At 35.9% G+C, this 13,702-nt stretch overlaps 1 protein-coding gene across 3 annotated transcripts in view; it reads right to left on the bottom strand.

The window, feature by feature from the left end:
* Nucleotides 1-13,702, bottom strand: part of LOC129035728 (bifunctional heparan sulfate N-deacetylase/N-sulfotransferase 3) — a 224,059-nt gene that overhangs the window by 40,215 nt on the left and 170,142 nt on the right. The window lies entirely within an intron of this gene.

Genomic DNA, 13,702 nt, shown 5'->3' with positions numbered 1-13,702 from the left:
CATCAATAGCTGCCGTATACCCATGTTGGTGCAATGAGACTGATGCTGAATAACAACCTGTATATTTCTCAAGCCCTTTTTCACATTCTTTAGTTCCATTATTCCCAATATAAACATCTCCTTTAAGAAAAATCTTTAATGCTTGGCTAGATAAAATTGACTCTTCCTATGGAAGCAGCTGACCTAGATTGAATCCATGCATTGAAAGACAATCACAGCAAGTGCGGGAAACTTTTTATAATAAAATAAATTTGAACTCTGCAGGTTAGACTGCATTGGTCTGGGATGTAGATGTAGAATGGGTATTTGTAAAGCTATTGCTTTAAGTGAATGCGATAATTTTTGCTGGTTAGTGTTGACAAATGAATTCTGCATGAGATTTTTAATGGCAAAGAAAACCATTGTGGCATTTATGCTGCTATAAAAAAGATCATAAAATAATTCATGTGATAATAGTACTTTCCTAAAGTATATAATGTCATGTGAATGAATAGTAGCAGTGGTTTGCTATAATCATAATAATGAATTTAATAGGTCATTCATTAGGAGGCTGAAAGAAATATTCAAAAAAATTCATTGAGGTAATGTGACAGAGATGAGAGAAAAAGTTATATTAAGATTTAACACAATAAATAAGAAAAATGTAATTACTTAACAACTATGAATAAGAGGAAGTAGTAATATCCTATGGAACAAATCCTGCAGGCTTTTACATAAAAAGCTTCATTGTGATCAAGAATATTTGCATTTCTATTCACTCTGCCTTAACATATATTAAATCTTTGAACTTTTGCAAACAAAATATTTTGTGAGTGATTTAAAATAGCTGTCTCTACCAGCAGACCAATGCAGTCATGGAATTGGGAACTAAGCCTTTTACCATTTTGAGTCTTTCTTAAAAAATGAGACTTTAAAAATTAAACCTTCTGGTTATTTTTTAATAGCAACTTCAATTCTGTGACTTAAATTTCCTCTTTTTCTCCTGTAAAATTTATCAGAACATTAGGTGATTGAGAAACTTATGAAAATCATTCTTAAATTTGGAAGTTTTTTTCTAATGTCTGTTGCAGGTGGTCTTTACTCATTTGTTTTACATGCCACATTTTTCAGTGTAGCTTAATAAGGTAGAAAAATGATACTTCTGGTCACCTTTCTCCTAAAAATTTTTTTAAATACAATTTTAAAAATGTATATTTTTAACTTGGTTAGTAAGTTCAAATTTCTTGCTTTATTTTTATGAAAGATTTGTCAGTAAGTCTATATGTGTCATATTTCACTTGAATAATATCTGCATGGGACAGAAAATGGGAAACAGAGATACTAATAACCTCATGATACTAATACATTTGAAATCCCTTTGAATTCACTTTTTAACCTCAGAAAACATTTTATTCTGACAATTAAAGCAAAGAGCTACTCTCTACTTGCATGACTATGGAAAGTAAAAAAATGCTACTCTTTCTGATAAAGACAGATGGAACCCAAAATGAGTTATGAGCTAGTAAAGAACATTGCTTTTCATGAAACTGAACCTGATTTGTAAGAATTAAGGTGATACTTATAAGGTGTTGAACTTACTCCTGTAAAAGAAAACCTACTTAGCCTCCAAGCATGGAACTTTTCCCAAATGTTCAATTCTATTTTTATATTCCCACTTTAATATAATGCAAGGTGCACCATAAGCTAAAGGACAGTTTAATGTTTTTGTAATGCATGTCACCTTATGACCCTTTTAGACTCTGTACTCAAGCCTAAGATTTGTTTTGTGCCCCTAAAGGCCATAAGGGAATATAATTTGTCAGGACATAATACATCTCAATTTCTTTTTGAACTTTTTTTTTCATGAATCACAATATTTTCTATAGACATGGAATATTGCATGTCTTTTGCTGAACATGTAACCTCTCTTTCTTTGTTACTTTTTTGTTAGGAAGGTATGCACATTAAGCAACAGAATCGACAAAAACAGATATATAACAAGAATGTTTTGGTTAAAAAGTTAGCTTGCTTTCTAGACAGCCTTTCTTCCTTGCCTATGTACTGACCTATGACATTTATAATGTCATTTCACTTCTTGGGAATTCCTCACCTGACAACAATTTCTGTACAGCATAGAAAGAAACAAAGAAAAAGCTTGAAAAGGCTGCTAGTTCAGGAGAAGCAGATATTAGTCTTTTCCTAAAGATGATACTTTTACAATTTTAAGAGTACTTCAGGACTGAGGTTTTATTTTTATTTTATTTAAGATGGAATTGATCAAAATAAATTATTTTTATTATACTTGTAGATTCCAATGAGATGGAAAGTGTCAATAGAAGTGACAATTGCATTTATAAAACAATTTTTGCTATAAACACACTATGAGTAATTAGTTGTCACCAAAAGAACTAATTAGCTGCTTAAAACTCACATCATTTGAAACTGCCAAAGGCATAATATTTATTTGATTAACAACTGAAAAAATTCTTTTTAGTCTGTGAGATATAGATGTGTATAGCAAGATGGTTATCTGTGAATTTGTTTTTGTAAAAAGGGAAAAGGTAAATGTCAAATACCACATACATTAGTATTTATGAGAGAGGAAACAGATACTGTTTGTCAAAGTGTAACTAAGAGAAAAGTGTGGGAAGCTTTATCTATACTTCCTAGCAACAACCCTGTGAATCTACTAAGCTCTAGGTATGGAGGATACATGGCTCTCACTACCAAGAATAAAAAGCAAAACATAGGTCCTGGTGCAAACACTGTTGACAATGCAGTAAGCATTCTCTTTCTTTAGAGAAGGCTGGGAAGAGGAGAGGAAAGGTGCATGTGAAAAAAAGTATGTTATTTATTATAAACTATGCCTTTCATGACCACACTGCTCAGTTTAAATCCACAAATATTTTTCTGATTATTCTGCTATTTGCCAGATGCTCTGCTTCATTCTCAGGGTGCAAATATAAATATGCTGCTCATTCTTTTAAGTTTTGTTCATGAAAAGAGTCAGAATTCAGAAGGTAGAAGAGAGTTTACAGCAAACTCTTTCTCTCAGCCAACCAGTTTTGTTTTGCTTTAGTACGCTTCTGGGTGACCATAGATTCAAAAGGTTTATGATATATACAAATCAACTGGGAAGTTTTAAAACATTCTGATCACCAGTCTTTATACTCAGAAATTCTGATTTTTAGGTCTGGAGGAGGCCCTGGTACCTGCATTTTAATAATCCCTACTGGTCTTGATGCAGGGATCATTGGAATACAGTTTGAGAAAGCCTGGCTAGACCCAGTTCTCCCAGAGGAACTTTTATTTTCCATAGAAATATATACTTTATTCATATAGGAAAGATCTAACTCAGGTTATCAAACCCATTGGTTGCTTTGTAGTAGTCCTTTTCAAACACATTTTAAAAGCAAGCATGTTTTATTAAGTCCATAATATATTTCAATGTCCTACACTTAGAGTTGTCTTTAGTACAAAAAACAGCTTGGTAAGTGCCCTTGGCCATGACTTTTGAGGGCTTCTGTACTGCTGACAGATGTGTGGTGATGTTCAGAAGATTGCTAAAAAGAGAACTGGTTCATACAGACATGTGAATTTGGCTCGTAATTCCCTTCAATCCTGTTTATTTTATTTTTTTAATTTTACTTTAAGTTCCGGGATACAAGTGCAGAACGTGTAGGTTTGTTACCTAGGTATATGTTTGCCATGGTGGTTTGCTGCCTATCAACCTGTTATCTAGGTTTTAAGCCCCATATACATTAGCTATTTGCCCTAATGCTCTCCCTCCCCTAGCCACCCATCCCCTAACTGGCCTCGGTGTGTGTTGTTCCCCTCCCTGTGTCCATGTGTTCTCATTGTTCAACTCCCTCTTATGAGTGAGAACATGCAGTGTTTGGTTTTCTCTTCCTGTGTTAGTTTGCTGAAGATGATGGCTTCCAGCTTCATGTCCTTGCAAAGGACATGATCTCATTCCTTTTTATGGCTGTATAGTATTCCATGGTTTATATGTACCACATTTTCTTTATCTAGTCTATCATTGATGGGCATTTGGGTTGGTTCCATGTCTCTGCTATTTTAAATAGTGCTGCAGTAAACATACGTGTTCATTTGTCTTTATAGTAGAATGATTTATATCCCTTTGGGTATATACCCAGCAATCCCATTGGTATTTCTGGTTCTAGATCCTTGAGGAATTGCCACACTGTCTTCCACAATGGTTGAACTAATATACATTCCTATCAACAGCATAAAAGTGTTCCTATTTCTCCAGAACCTCAACAGTGTGAATGGTATCTCATTATGGTTTTGATTTGCATTTCTCTAATGATCAGTGATGTTGAGCTTTTTTTGTATGTTCATTGGCCACATAAAAGTTTTCTTTTGAGAAGTGTCTGTTCATATCCTTTGCCCATTTTTTGATGATGTTGTTTGTTTTTTTCTTGTAAATTTGTTTAAATTCCTTGTAGATGGAGTTACTGCAAAAATTTTCTTGCATTCTGTAGGTTGCCGGTTCACTCTGATGATAGTTTCTTTTGCTGTGCAGAAGCTCTCTAGTTTAATTATAATCCCATTTGTCAATTTTGGCTTTTGTTGCCATTGCTTTTGGTGGTTTAGTCATGAAATCTTTGCTCATGCCTATGTCCTGAGTGGTATTGCCTAGGTTTTCTTCTAGAGTTTTTATGGTTTTGGATTTTACACTTAAGTCTTTAATCCATCTTGAGTTTTGTATAAGGTATAAGGAAGGAGTCCAGTGTCTGTTTTCTGCATATGGCTAGCCAGTTTTTCCAGTACCATTTATTAAATAGAGAACCTTTCCCCATTGCTTGTTTTTGTCAGTTGTGTTGATAATCAGATGGTTGTAGATGTGTGGTATTATTTCTGAGGTCTCTGTTCTGTTCCATTGGTCTATATGTCTGTTTTGGTACTAGTATCATGCTGTTTTGTTACTGTGGCCTTGTAATATAGTTTGCAGTCAGGTAGCATGATGCCTCCAGCATTGTTCTTTTTGCTTAGGATTGCCTTGGCTATATGGGCTCTTTTTTGGTTCCATATGAAATTTTAATTCTTTTTTTTTCTAATTCTGTGAAGAATATCAATAGTAGTTTGAAGGGAATAGCATTGAATCTATAAATTACTTTGGGCAGCATGGCCATTTTAATGATATTGATTCTTCCTATCCATGAGGATGGAATGTTTTTCCATTTGCTTGTGTCCCCTCTGATTTCCTTGAGCAGTGGTTTGTAGTTCTCCTTGAAGAGGTCCTTCACATCCATTGTAAGTTGTATTCCTAGGTATTTTATTCTCTTTGTAGCAATTGTGAATGGGAGTTCATTCATGATTTGGCTCTCTGCTTGTCTATTGTTGATGTGTAGGATTGCTTCTGATTTTTTTGCACATTGATTTTGTATCCTGAGACTTTGCTGAAGTTACTTATCAGCTTAATGAGTTTGGGGCTGAGATGATGGGGTTTTCTAAGTATAGAATCATGCCGTCTGCAAACAGAGACAATTTGACTTCCTCTCTTCCTATCTGAATACTCTTTATTTCTTTCTATTGGCTGATTGCCCTGGCCAGAACTTCCAATACTATGTTGAATAGCAGTGGTGAAAGAGGGCATCCTTGTCTAGAGCCAGTTTTCAAGGGACTGCTTCTAGCTTTTGCCCATTCAGTATGATATTGGCTGTGGGTTTGTCATAAATAGCTCTCATTATTTTGAGGTATATTCCATAAATACCTCATTTATTGAGAGTTTTTAACATGTTGAAATTTTATTGAATTTTATCAAATTTTAATGTTGAATTTTATTGAAGGCCTTTTCTGCATCTATTGAGATAATCATGTAGTTTTTGTCATTGGTTCTGTTTATGTGATGGATTACATTTATTGATTTGCATATGTTGAACCAGCCTCGAATCCCAGGGATGAAGCTGACTTGATTGTGGTGGGTAAGCTTTTTGATGTGCTGCTGGATGTGGTTTGTCAGTATTTTACTGAGGATTTTCACGTTGATGTTCATCAGGGATATTGGCTTGAAGTTTTCTTTTTTTGTTGTGTCTCTGCCAAGTTTTGGTATCAGCATGATGCTGATCTTATAAAATGAGTTAGGGAGGAGTCCCTTCTTTTCAATTGTTTGGAATAGTTTCAGAAGGAAAGATACCAGCTCCTCTTTTTACCTCTGGTAGAATTCGGCTGTGAATTATTCTGGTCTTGGGCTTTTTTTTGGTTGGTAGGCTATTAATTACTGCCTCAATTTCAGAACTTGTTATTGGTCTATTCAGGGATTCGTCTTCTTCCTGGTTTAGTCTTGGGAGGGTGTATGTGTCCAGGAATTTATCCATTTCTTGTAGATTTTCTAGTTTATTTGTGTAGAGGTGTTTGTAGTATTCTCTGATGATAGTTTTTATTTCTGTGGGGTCAGTGGTGATATCCCCTTTATCATTTTTTTATTGTGTCTATTTGTCAATCCTGTTTTTACCAAAGCAAAATTTTTCATTTCTCCATGTACCTCTCAGATGCATGTTAACTTATGAGTTCTCTATTTAAAAGGCTGCCTTTCACATTCACTTTTGCTTTATTTCATGGCATTTTAAGGGCTATGTGGCAAAGGAAGAGTATACTGTAATTTACTTCATGTTCTTCTTTCTCCTTGACTTAGATCCCTAGACCAGAAACACTCTTTATAGAAAAAGTAAGGAAACCAGTTTATTTTTATATAGGGCAATGAACAAACTCCAGAAGTTTCATTTTTATCATCGTGGAAAATGTGTGAGTTCCATCCCTGTCAAGATTGTACTCCATCACATGAGCACGTCTCATTCTGAAAAAAAAGTATAAAATTCTGAGCAGAAAGGATATTCTAATGATGCTCTGGGCCTGAACTTCCTATACTATAATTCCCTGGCTCAGGCCCTCTCATAGTGCCTCATTAGCTTTTGAGTTGAATAAAGTTCAGTGTGTCAACCTAAGGCACTACATGGTCCCAGTTTATCTTTCCAGTCTTCCCTTCTGTACCCCTTCTGTGCTCAGGGCAAACCAGCCAACTTGCCTTGCTTGTTGATCTACAATATTCCTTGGACTTGCCTCTCCACGGCTTCGTTTATACAGTTTCTTCTCTCTGTAAATACGCTGCCTCACTTTGCTACTTAGCTCAATTTTATGTATTCAAGAGTGTCATGTCCACTGTTTCATATCTCTCAAGGCAAATGCAATGTTTTTAAAAATGCAAGCCCTAGAGCCCCTAGTTTGGTCTTTCTGACATTTTCTTATCCTGGCTTGTTTTGTGCTTTTTAAACATACTTGTTTTATTCATCTCTAGATGGTAAGTTCCTTGGGGGCTGGCATGGGCCTTTCAACTTTATTCTCTGAACTGTCTGTAATGTATTGTATGTGCTTTGAGCTGGCTCCAATAATCTTATTTGTAAAGTTGAAAAAGTCTAGGGTCAGTTATTTTTTCAATGCCACTCATTCTGGTAATCTTTTAGCACCATTAAAATTGTGGGCCTCCTCAATGATTTATTCTTGTCTCCTCTAACTTTATCTCCATTCACTGTGTACTCTTCTTTCTGAACTCTGCCTCTCTAGTCTCCACTTATTTTCTTACTATCCATTTCCCTCTGTTTTCTGTGAAACCTTACTCCTTTTTAAATAAACTATATCTTCATGTCTTTGCCTTTGGCCTGTACGGTGATTAAGAAAGAGGGCTCCGCCACCTACTGGCTGTACAGTCTTAGCAAGTTATTTAAACTCTCAGTACTTTAATTTACTTGTTTAAAAGAAAACAAAAAGGATATAATAATAGTAATTACCTCACAGGGTTGTCATTACAATTAAATGTAAAGTTAAAAAAATTTTAATACACTGCCTGCCACATAGTAATTGCTTAATAACAAAGAGCTATTTATTATTGTTGATATATTATTGTTATTTTGGAGAAACATCATTTCTTATTTACAATTTCTTTCTAGCAGCTCACCAGCCTTATCAGGACAGCCTTCCAACCTCTTAACCCTCTTATTTTTTTCCTGCGTCAATCACAGTGCTTCTGATCACTTCTTCTACCAGGCAAGATTCTATCTGCAATGATTTGAACTTCTCTGCTACCACTACCCTCAGATTCCCAAATCATCTTTCTGCTTTCAATGCTCTGCAAATATGAGACTTTGGGCCAGTTCTTCCATTTAATTAGTTCACTTCCACATATGGACTCTTCAGCACAGCTAGAGAACAAACACACAATAGGAGCTATTCATAGCACATAAGCATATGGTCCCCAATCTCAATGGAATCCTTAGTACTACTGGATATTCTTCTTATTTATTCATTGTCACCTTGCTCTTCTGTTCCCTTCAGCAGCTATTTTAAACTTTCTTCCCTCTCTGGAGGCCTTCTGTTCAGTTTCCACTCTCCCTACTTTCCCTAATCATCCCCTAATTAACAGGGAGTGCTGGTCATCAGGCAGGAACTCTTTCAAGTCCTTCTTTCTACACATTTGTCTTTTAAAAATTCCTCCTGACACTTGGAGTGTCAAGCAAAGGTGTTCCATTTTGTACTGAAGACTAATATATCCCCCAGTGCTTTTCATCCCATCTGCTTTCAACTCCCATGTGATCTTAGTCTATCACATATTCCTCTGTTTTCCTCTATTTTCAGTCCTCTCCACTGGTCCTTCCCTCATACCCGAAAACATATTTCAATCTCTCTCATCTTAGGCTCTCTCTTGAGATTTTATCTTTTCTAGCCACTGTCCTACCCAGCCAAGTTCTTCAAAGGAACAGTACTCAGGTGCTGACTTTAATCCTCACCTCCATTCACGTTTCAGTCATTTGTGACTTGGGTTTTGTCCCCACCATCCCATGGAAAATGCCTTCTGAAAGGTAAGCAATAGCCTTGTAGCTACATATGGATACTTGGTAGTCATTGAGTTAACCAATCTACCCCATTGAACATGGTTGACCACACTTAAAATTTTATTCTTCCTTGGCTTTTTTGACACTGTTTTCTCCCAGTTCTCCTATATCTATATTTTTCACTGATTCTTCCTTCTCCACATTACCTTTAGATAGCTAGTGTTTTTCAGGGTTTTATTCTTTACATGCTGCCCGTAGGTGGAATCACCACAGTGATCCCCAAATCTCAAACTACCATTCCTATCTTTCTCCTGAATTTTATACTTAAATGTCTAGTTGACATTTTTATCTGAATGTGCCGTAGCCATCTCACTTTAAGCATGGCTAAATTGAGCTCATTATGTGCTTGTAATAGAGTGTAAGTAAGCTCCAGGAGAGCAGGGACCTCATCTGCTTCATCATTGCTAGTTTCCCAGCACCTAACCAGCTAAATAATAACTAGCACATAGTAGATGCTCAATAAATAATATTTGAATGACTGTATCTTTACAGACAGATCTGGTCTTCCTTTTATATTCCTTATTTTCCCTGAGGTTACTACTGTTCCTATGGTTATCAAGCCAGAAAACTGAGGGCATTCCAGACACTTACCAGATCCTCATTTCTTATTGAACTGGACTTGTTTTGTCAATGCACACTCTTTTATAACCCCAACTGATCCTCTTTATCCCTATTTGCACTTGCCTGGTTTAATCTCTCATTGAATCTTACCTGGGTTCTTTAAAAGCTTTCTAACTGGTCTTCCTCCTTCCAGAACTGTGTTCCTCTAATCTATCCTCTAGAACAATGCTGTCTAATAGATACATACTGTGAGTCATGTGTATAATTTAAAATATACTTTTAGTAGCCACATTATGAAAAATAAAAATAATTGAATAAAATTAATTTAAATAATATACTTAATTTAACCCAATGTACACAAAAATGTCATTTCAGCATGTAATCAACATAAAAATTATTAATGAGTTATTTCTCATTTTTAAATACGAAGTCTTCAAAATCTGGTGTGGTATTTTATATTTACAGTACATCTCAATTAGGATTAGCCACATTTCAAGAATTCAATTCACATGTGGCTGGTGCAGCTGTAGAGTCTGTGCCTTAATGCTTCAAGAGTCCATCATGATAATGCCCCTACCTTCTTCTTCATCTTCATATTATCCCACTTACTTGCTTTTACTTTCCATTCCAGTGTGCATGACTACATACATTGGTAGATGTTTTTTATTCCACCTGGAATACCTTCCTGTCTCTTTACCTACCATGGCTTTTCCAGTTTGAGGTGACTACTTCCTCTTTGTACCTCCACTTCTCTCTCATAACAACTATTAGGATTAGTTGTTTTGACTTGTTATACGTTCCTCTTGCTAAACTGTGAGCTCAAGAGCAGGGACCAGGTTGTACTCTTTATTATATCTACAGTCATGTGTATGGTTCATTAAAGAAATGTTTGTTAAACTTAATTTAATTACATAATAGCCTACTGAAAAGTATTTGTTGAAGTCTATATCATAAGTGATCTTTTTGCTTTTAAAAATTATACAGTCGAGGTAAAAAACAGAAAATGTCAAAAAAAGAGAAAAAAATTCTGAATTGTTTTCATATATAAAAATCTTATATATAGGATTTATATTAAAAAGTATATATTATAAATTATGTATAAATTATTTGTATATAAAATTTTGTATGTGTATGTTAATGTATGGTATAACTTGATACATAGTGTTTGCTGCTTAGCAATATATCTTTAGCATTTTAATACATTGTTAAAAATAGTTTAAAATGTGTATATATATATTTAATGACTAAATAGTAATTTATCTTATTAATTATCACAATATCCTTAGTCAGTTTTCTACTCTTGGTCCTTTAGTTTGCTTATAATTTTTATTGTTGTAAACAACACTGGATTGGTCATCATCATTGATACATCTTAGTTTGTGTCTGACTATATTCCTGGGAAAAATTTTTAGAAGTGGATGAAATTGCAGGTTCCAACCGAATGCATATTTTAAAGGCTAGTATCTTATGTGCCACCTGTCTTGGGTTCAGCACACTGGCTCAGTGCCCTGGGCTTTATTCCTATTCACCTGGGGCATGAATAAGAACAAATCATAAAGGAAGAGCAGTCTACTGGAGTTCATGAATGGTGACAATTTATGTTCGAGCTGTGAGAAAAATTATCCTCTTCATGTCAAATCACTGCTTTACATTTTGCATGATTCTTGCTGGCTGGGAAGCATTATTTGGAAATTGTGTTAGCTTTGACGATTTAGCTTCCAATCAATAATGAACTGCAGATGAAAAAGAAACCAAATGTGAAGAGACTAATAAGGAAGGTAGAAAAATAGTCTTTCATCAGATTATAGGGGAGCAAATGTTAGCTTTAACAGCTCCAGATGAATTACATGTGAGGATTCAATGAGATAATACATGCTAAAAGTTCAATATAGTGTCTAACAACATAGTAAGTACCCAAGAAATCCATGTTACCTGAGATTGGGTAAAATATGATATTTTGACTTGTCTTGAAATTCTTGCACCCAAGGCTAACCTGTTATAATTATTTGATCTATTCTGAGGAAGGCATGTGAGTATACTTATACTTTGGAGCTCATTTGGTTCTTTCCTCTTGTATAGAAAAAATAAGTCAGCCATTCAGAAAACCCTTCATCCTTTTTTAAAAAATGTCCAAATCAGGTAGACTTTAAAGGTGTAGGATTGTTCTGCTGCAAATGGTCATAGCATACTGTTGATGCTATGTTGTATGATATTATCAAACATTATATTGGGTATAATAATTTCTTATTTATTTATAAAAGAATGAATGAAAAACAAGGCCTTGCTTTGTCACCCAGGCTGGAGTGCAACGGCTCCATCACAGCTCACTGCAGCCTCAACCTCCTGGGCTCAATTTACCAATCCATCTTAGCCTCACCAGTAGCTGGGACCACAGGTGCATACCGCCATGCCTGGCTAATTATTGTATTTTTCTGTAGAAATGGGGTTTCGCCATGTTGCTCAGGCTGGTCTCAAACTTCTGGGCTGCTCAAGCTCTCTGCCCACCTTGCCCCCACTAAGTAATGGGATTACAGGCATGAGGCCTGGCCTTTCTCTACTTTTAATCCAGACTGTAGCTGCCTCTATCTGCTGTATTTATAAAAAACAATTAATAAAATGCACATTGTGGCATGTTTTTTCATCAGGTCATCATACAAATTCCAAATGCTTTATTTGCATTGTGAACCCAACTAACTGTATCCCTCTTCTAATTAGATCCAAAAAGATGCCTGCTGCTATTCCAACCCTACCTGTCCTAAGGGGATGTTTGATACAAGGGAAAGTGGAATGGAAAGAAACAGTGGTCCCAAACAAGCTGTGGAAGGGGTCCATAAAAGTGAGGGACTTTGAGTCATTGCCTTCTGAAGTTTCTCACTAAGCCCTATTCTGGGATGTGGGCAAGCCTGAGGGAAGAGAAGGAGTTCCTCAAGGGGACTCCTTGACACAGGCACATTGTACACTTTACTTGCAGTGTATTATTGTACATGGCAGTTTATGAGAGCCTAGTTACACAGATTTACGGATTGTACTTTCTAGCTTTAATTAGCCTAACCATCACAAAAAGCCTAATTGTCTTAAAAAGATTACTAAGAAACCATGGTTCATAGTGAATGCTATTAATAATAATGAAAGCGCAAGTGAAGGAAAGGAAAGTGCCAGAGCCAACCCCTGTGCTCCTTCTAGTCTGAACCCTTGTCAGCCCCTAATGCAATGAAAACAGTGATGATATAATCACATTTAACAATAGTAGGCTCCCAAATTTCAAAAGTTTGAAGAAGATTATTTGAAATATGGATTTACATCTGTTAATCATATGAGGCTATTATGATTAGCAAGACATTTAAAAATCTTTTTATTTCATTCTTAGAAATTTTATACTTCTATGTATATTCATGGTATAAAAATCTGAATATAAAATGAATGAAATAATCTTAAAAATAATTATGTAGCTCATATGTTAAATAATTAGGATTCATGGGATATAATTACTAAAGCAATGTTACTTCTTTTTCCCACTGTCCCCTTAAAATTTGTTCAGTATGGGTAGTTTTCCCTTGCAGAATGGCCTCCCTAATCTCTTAGGTGACAGAAAGTTGCCATATAGCTTTAAGTCTTGATTTAGTAGTTTAAATCTTTTGGTTCAAAAAACAATAACAATTCCAAACTTGCAATATTAAATCTGCTCCTCTCATCCTCCTGGAACCTGGTGCAGGAGAGAATTTGCAAGAGAGGCTGGGAAGAAAGTCTGATCAATGCTCTGTTCTCCAGTGGGTGACTTTACTCTACTTGCTTACTGAGGTTTCTGATCCCTTAGTATCTGGGACATGGAGATGAAGGAGTGAAAAGGATGCAGGGAATTATTACTCAACTGATACTGTCATATGCGTATGTTTAAAATCATCTGAGATCTTTGGAGTCATCACTTCTGGGCCCCATCAGTACAACTTCCTTTGGTAGCCAGTGCCTCCCCTGGTCTTTTATCAGGAACCCTCTTGAGCAGGGTCCCCCCGCTTTTTTTTTTTTTTGAGATGGAGTCTCACTTTGTCACCAGGCTGGAGTGCAGTCGTGCAATCTAGGCTCACTGCAACCTCTGCCTCCCGGGTTCAAGTGATTCTCCTACCTCAGCCTGCTGAGTAGCTGGGACTACAGGCACGTGCCACCACACCCAGCTAATTTTTGTATTTTTAGTAGAGACGGGGTTTCACCATGTTGGCCAGGATGGTCTCAATCTCTTGACCTCGTGATCCGCCTGC

This window comes from Pongo pygmaeus, chromosome 3, assembly GCF_028885625.2.
Source record: "Pongo pygmaeus isolate AG05252 chromosome 3, NHGRI_mPonPyg2-v2.0_pri, whole genome shotgun sequence".
Lineage (NCBI taxonomy): Eukaryota > Metazoa > Chordata > Mammalia > Primates > Hominidae > Pongo > Pongo pygmaeus.
The sequence above is the reverse complement of the archived record's forward strand: the minus strand, read 5'-3'. Positions and strand labels throughout refer to the sequence as shown.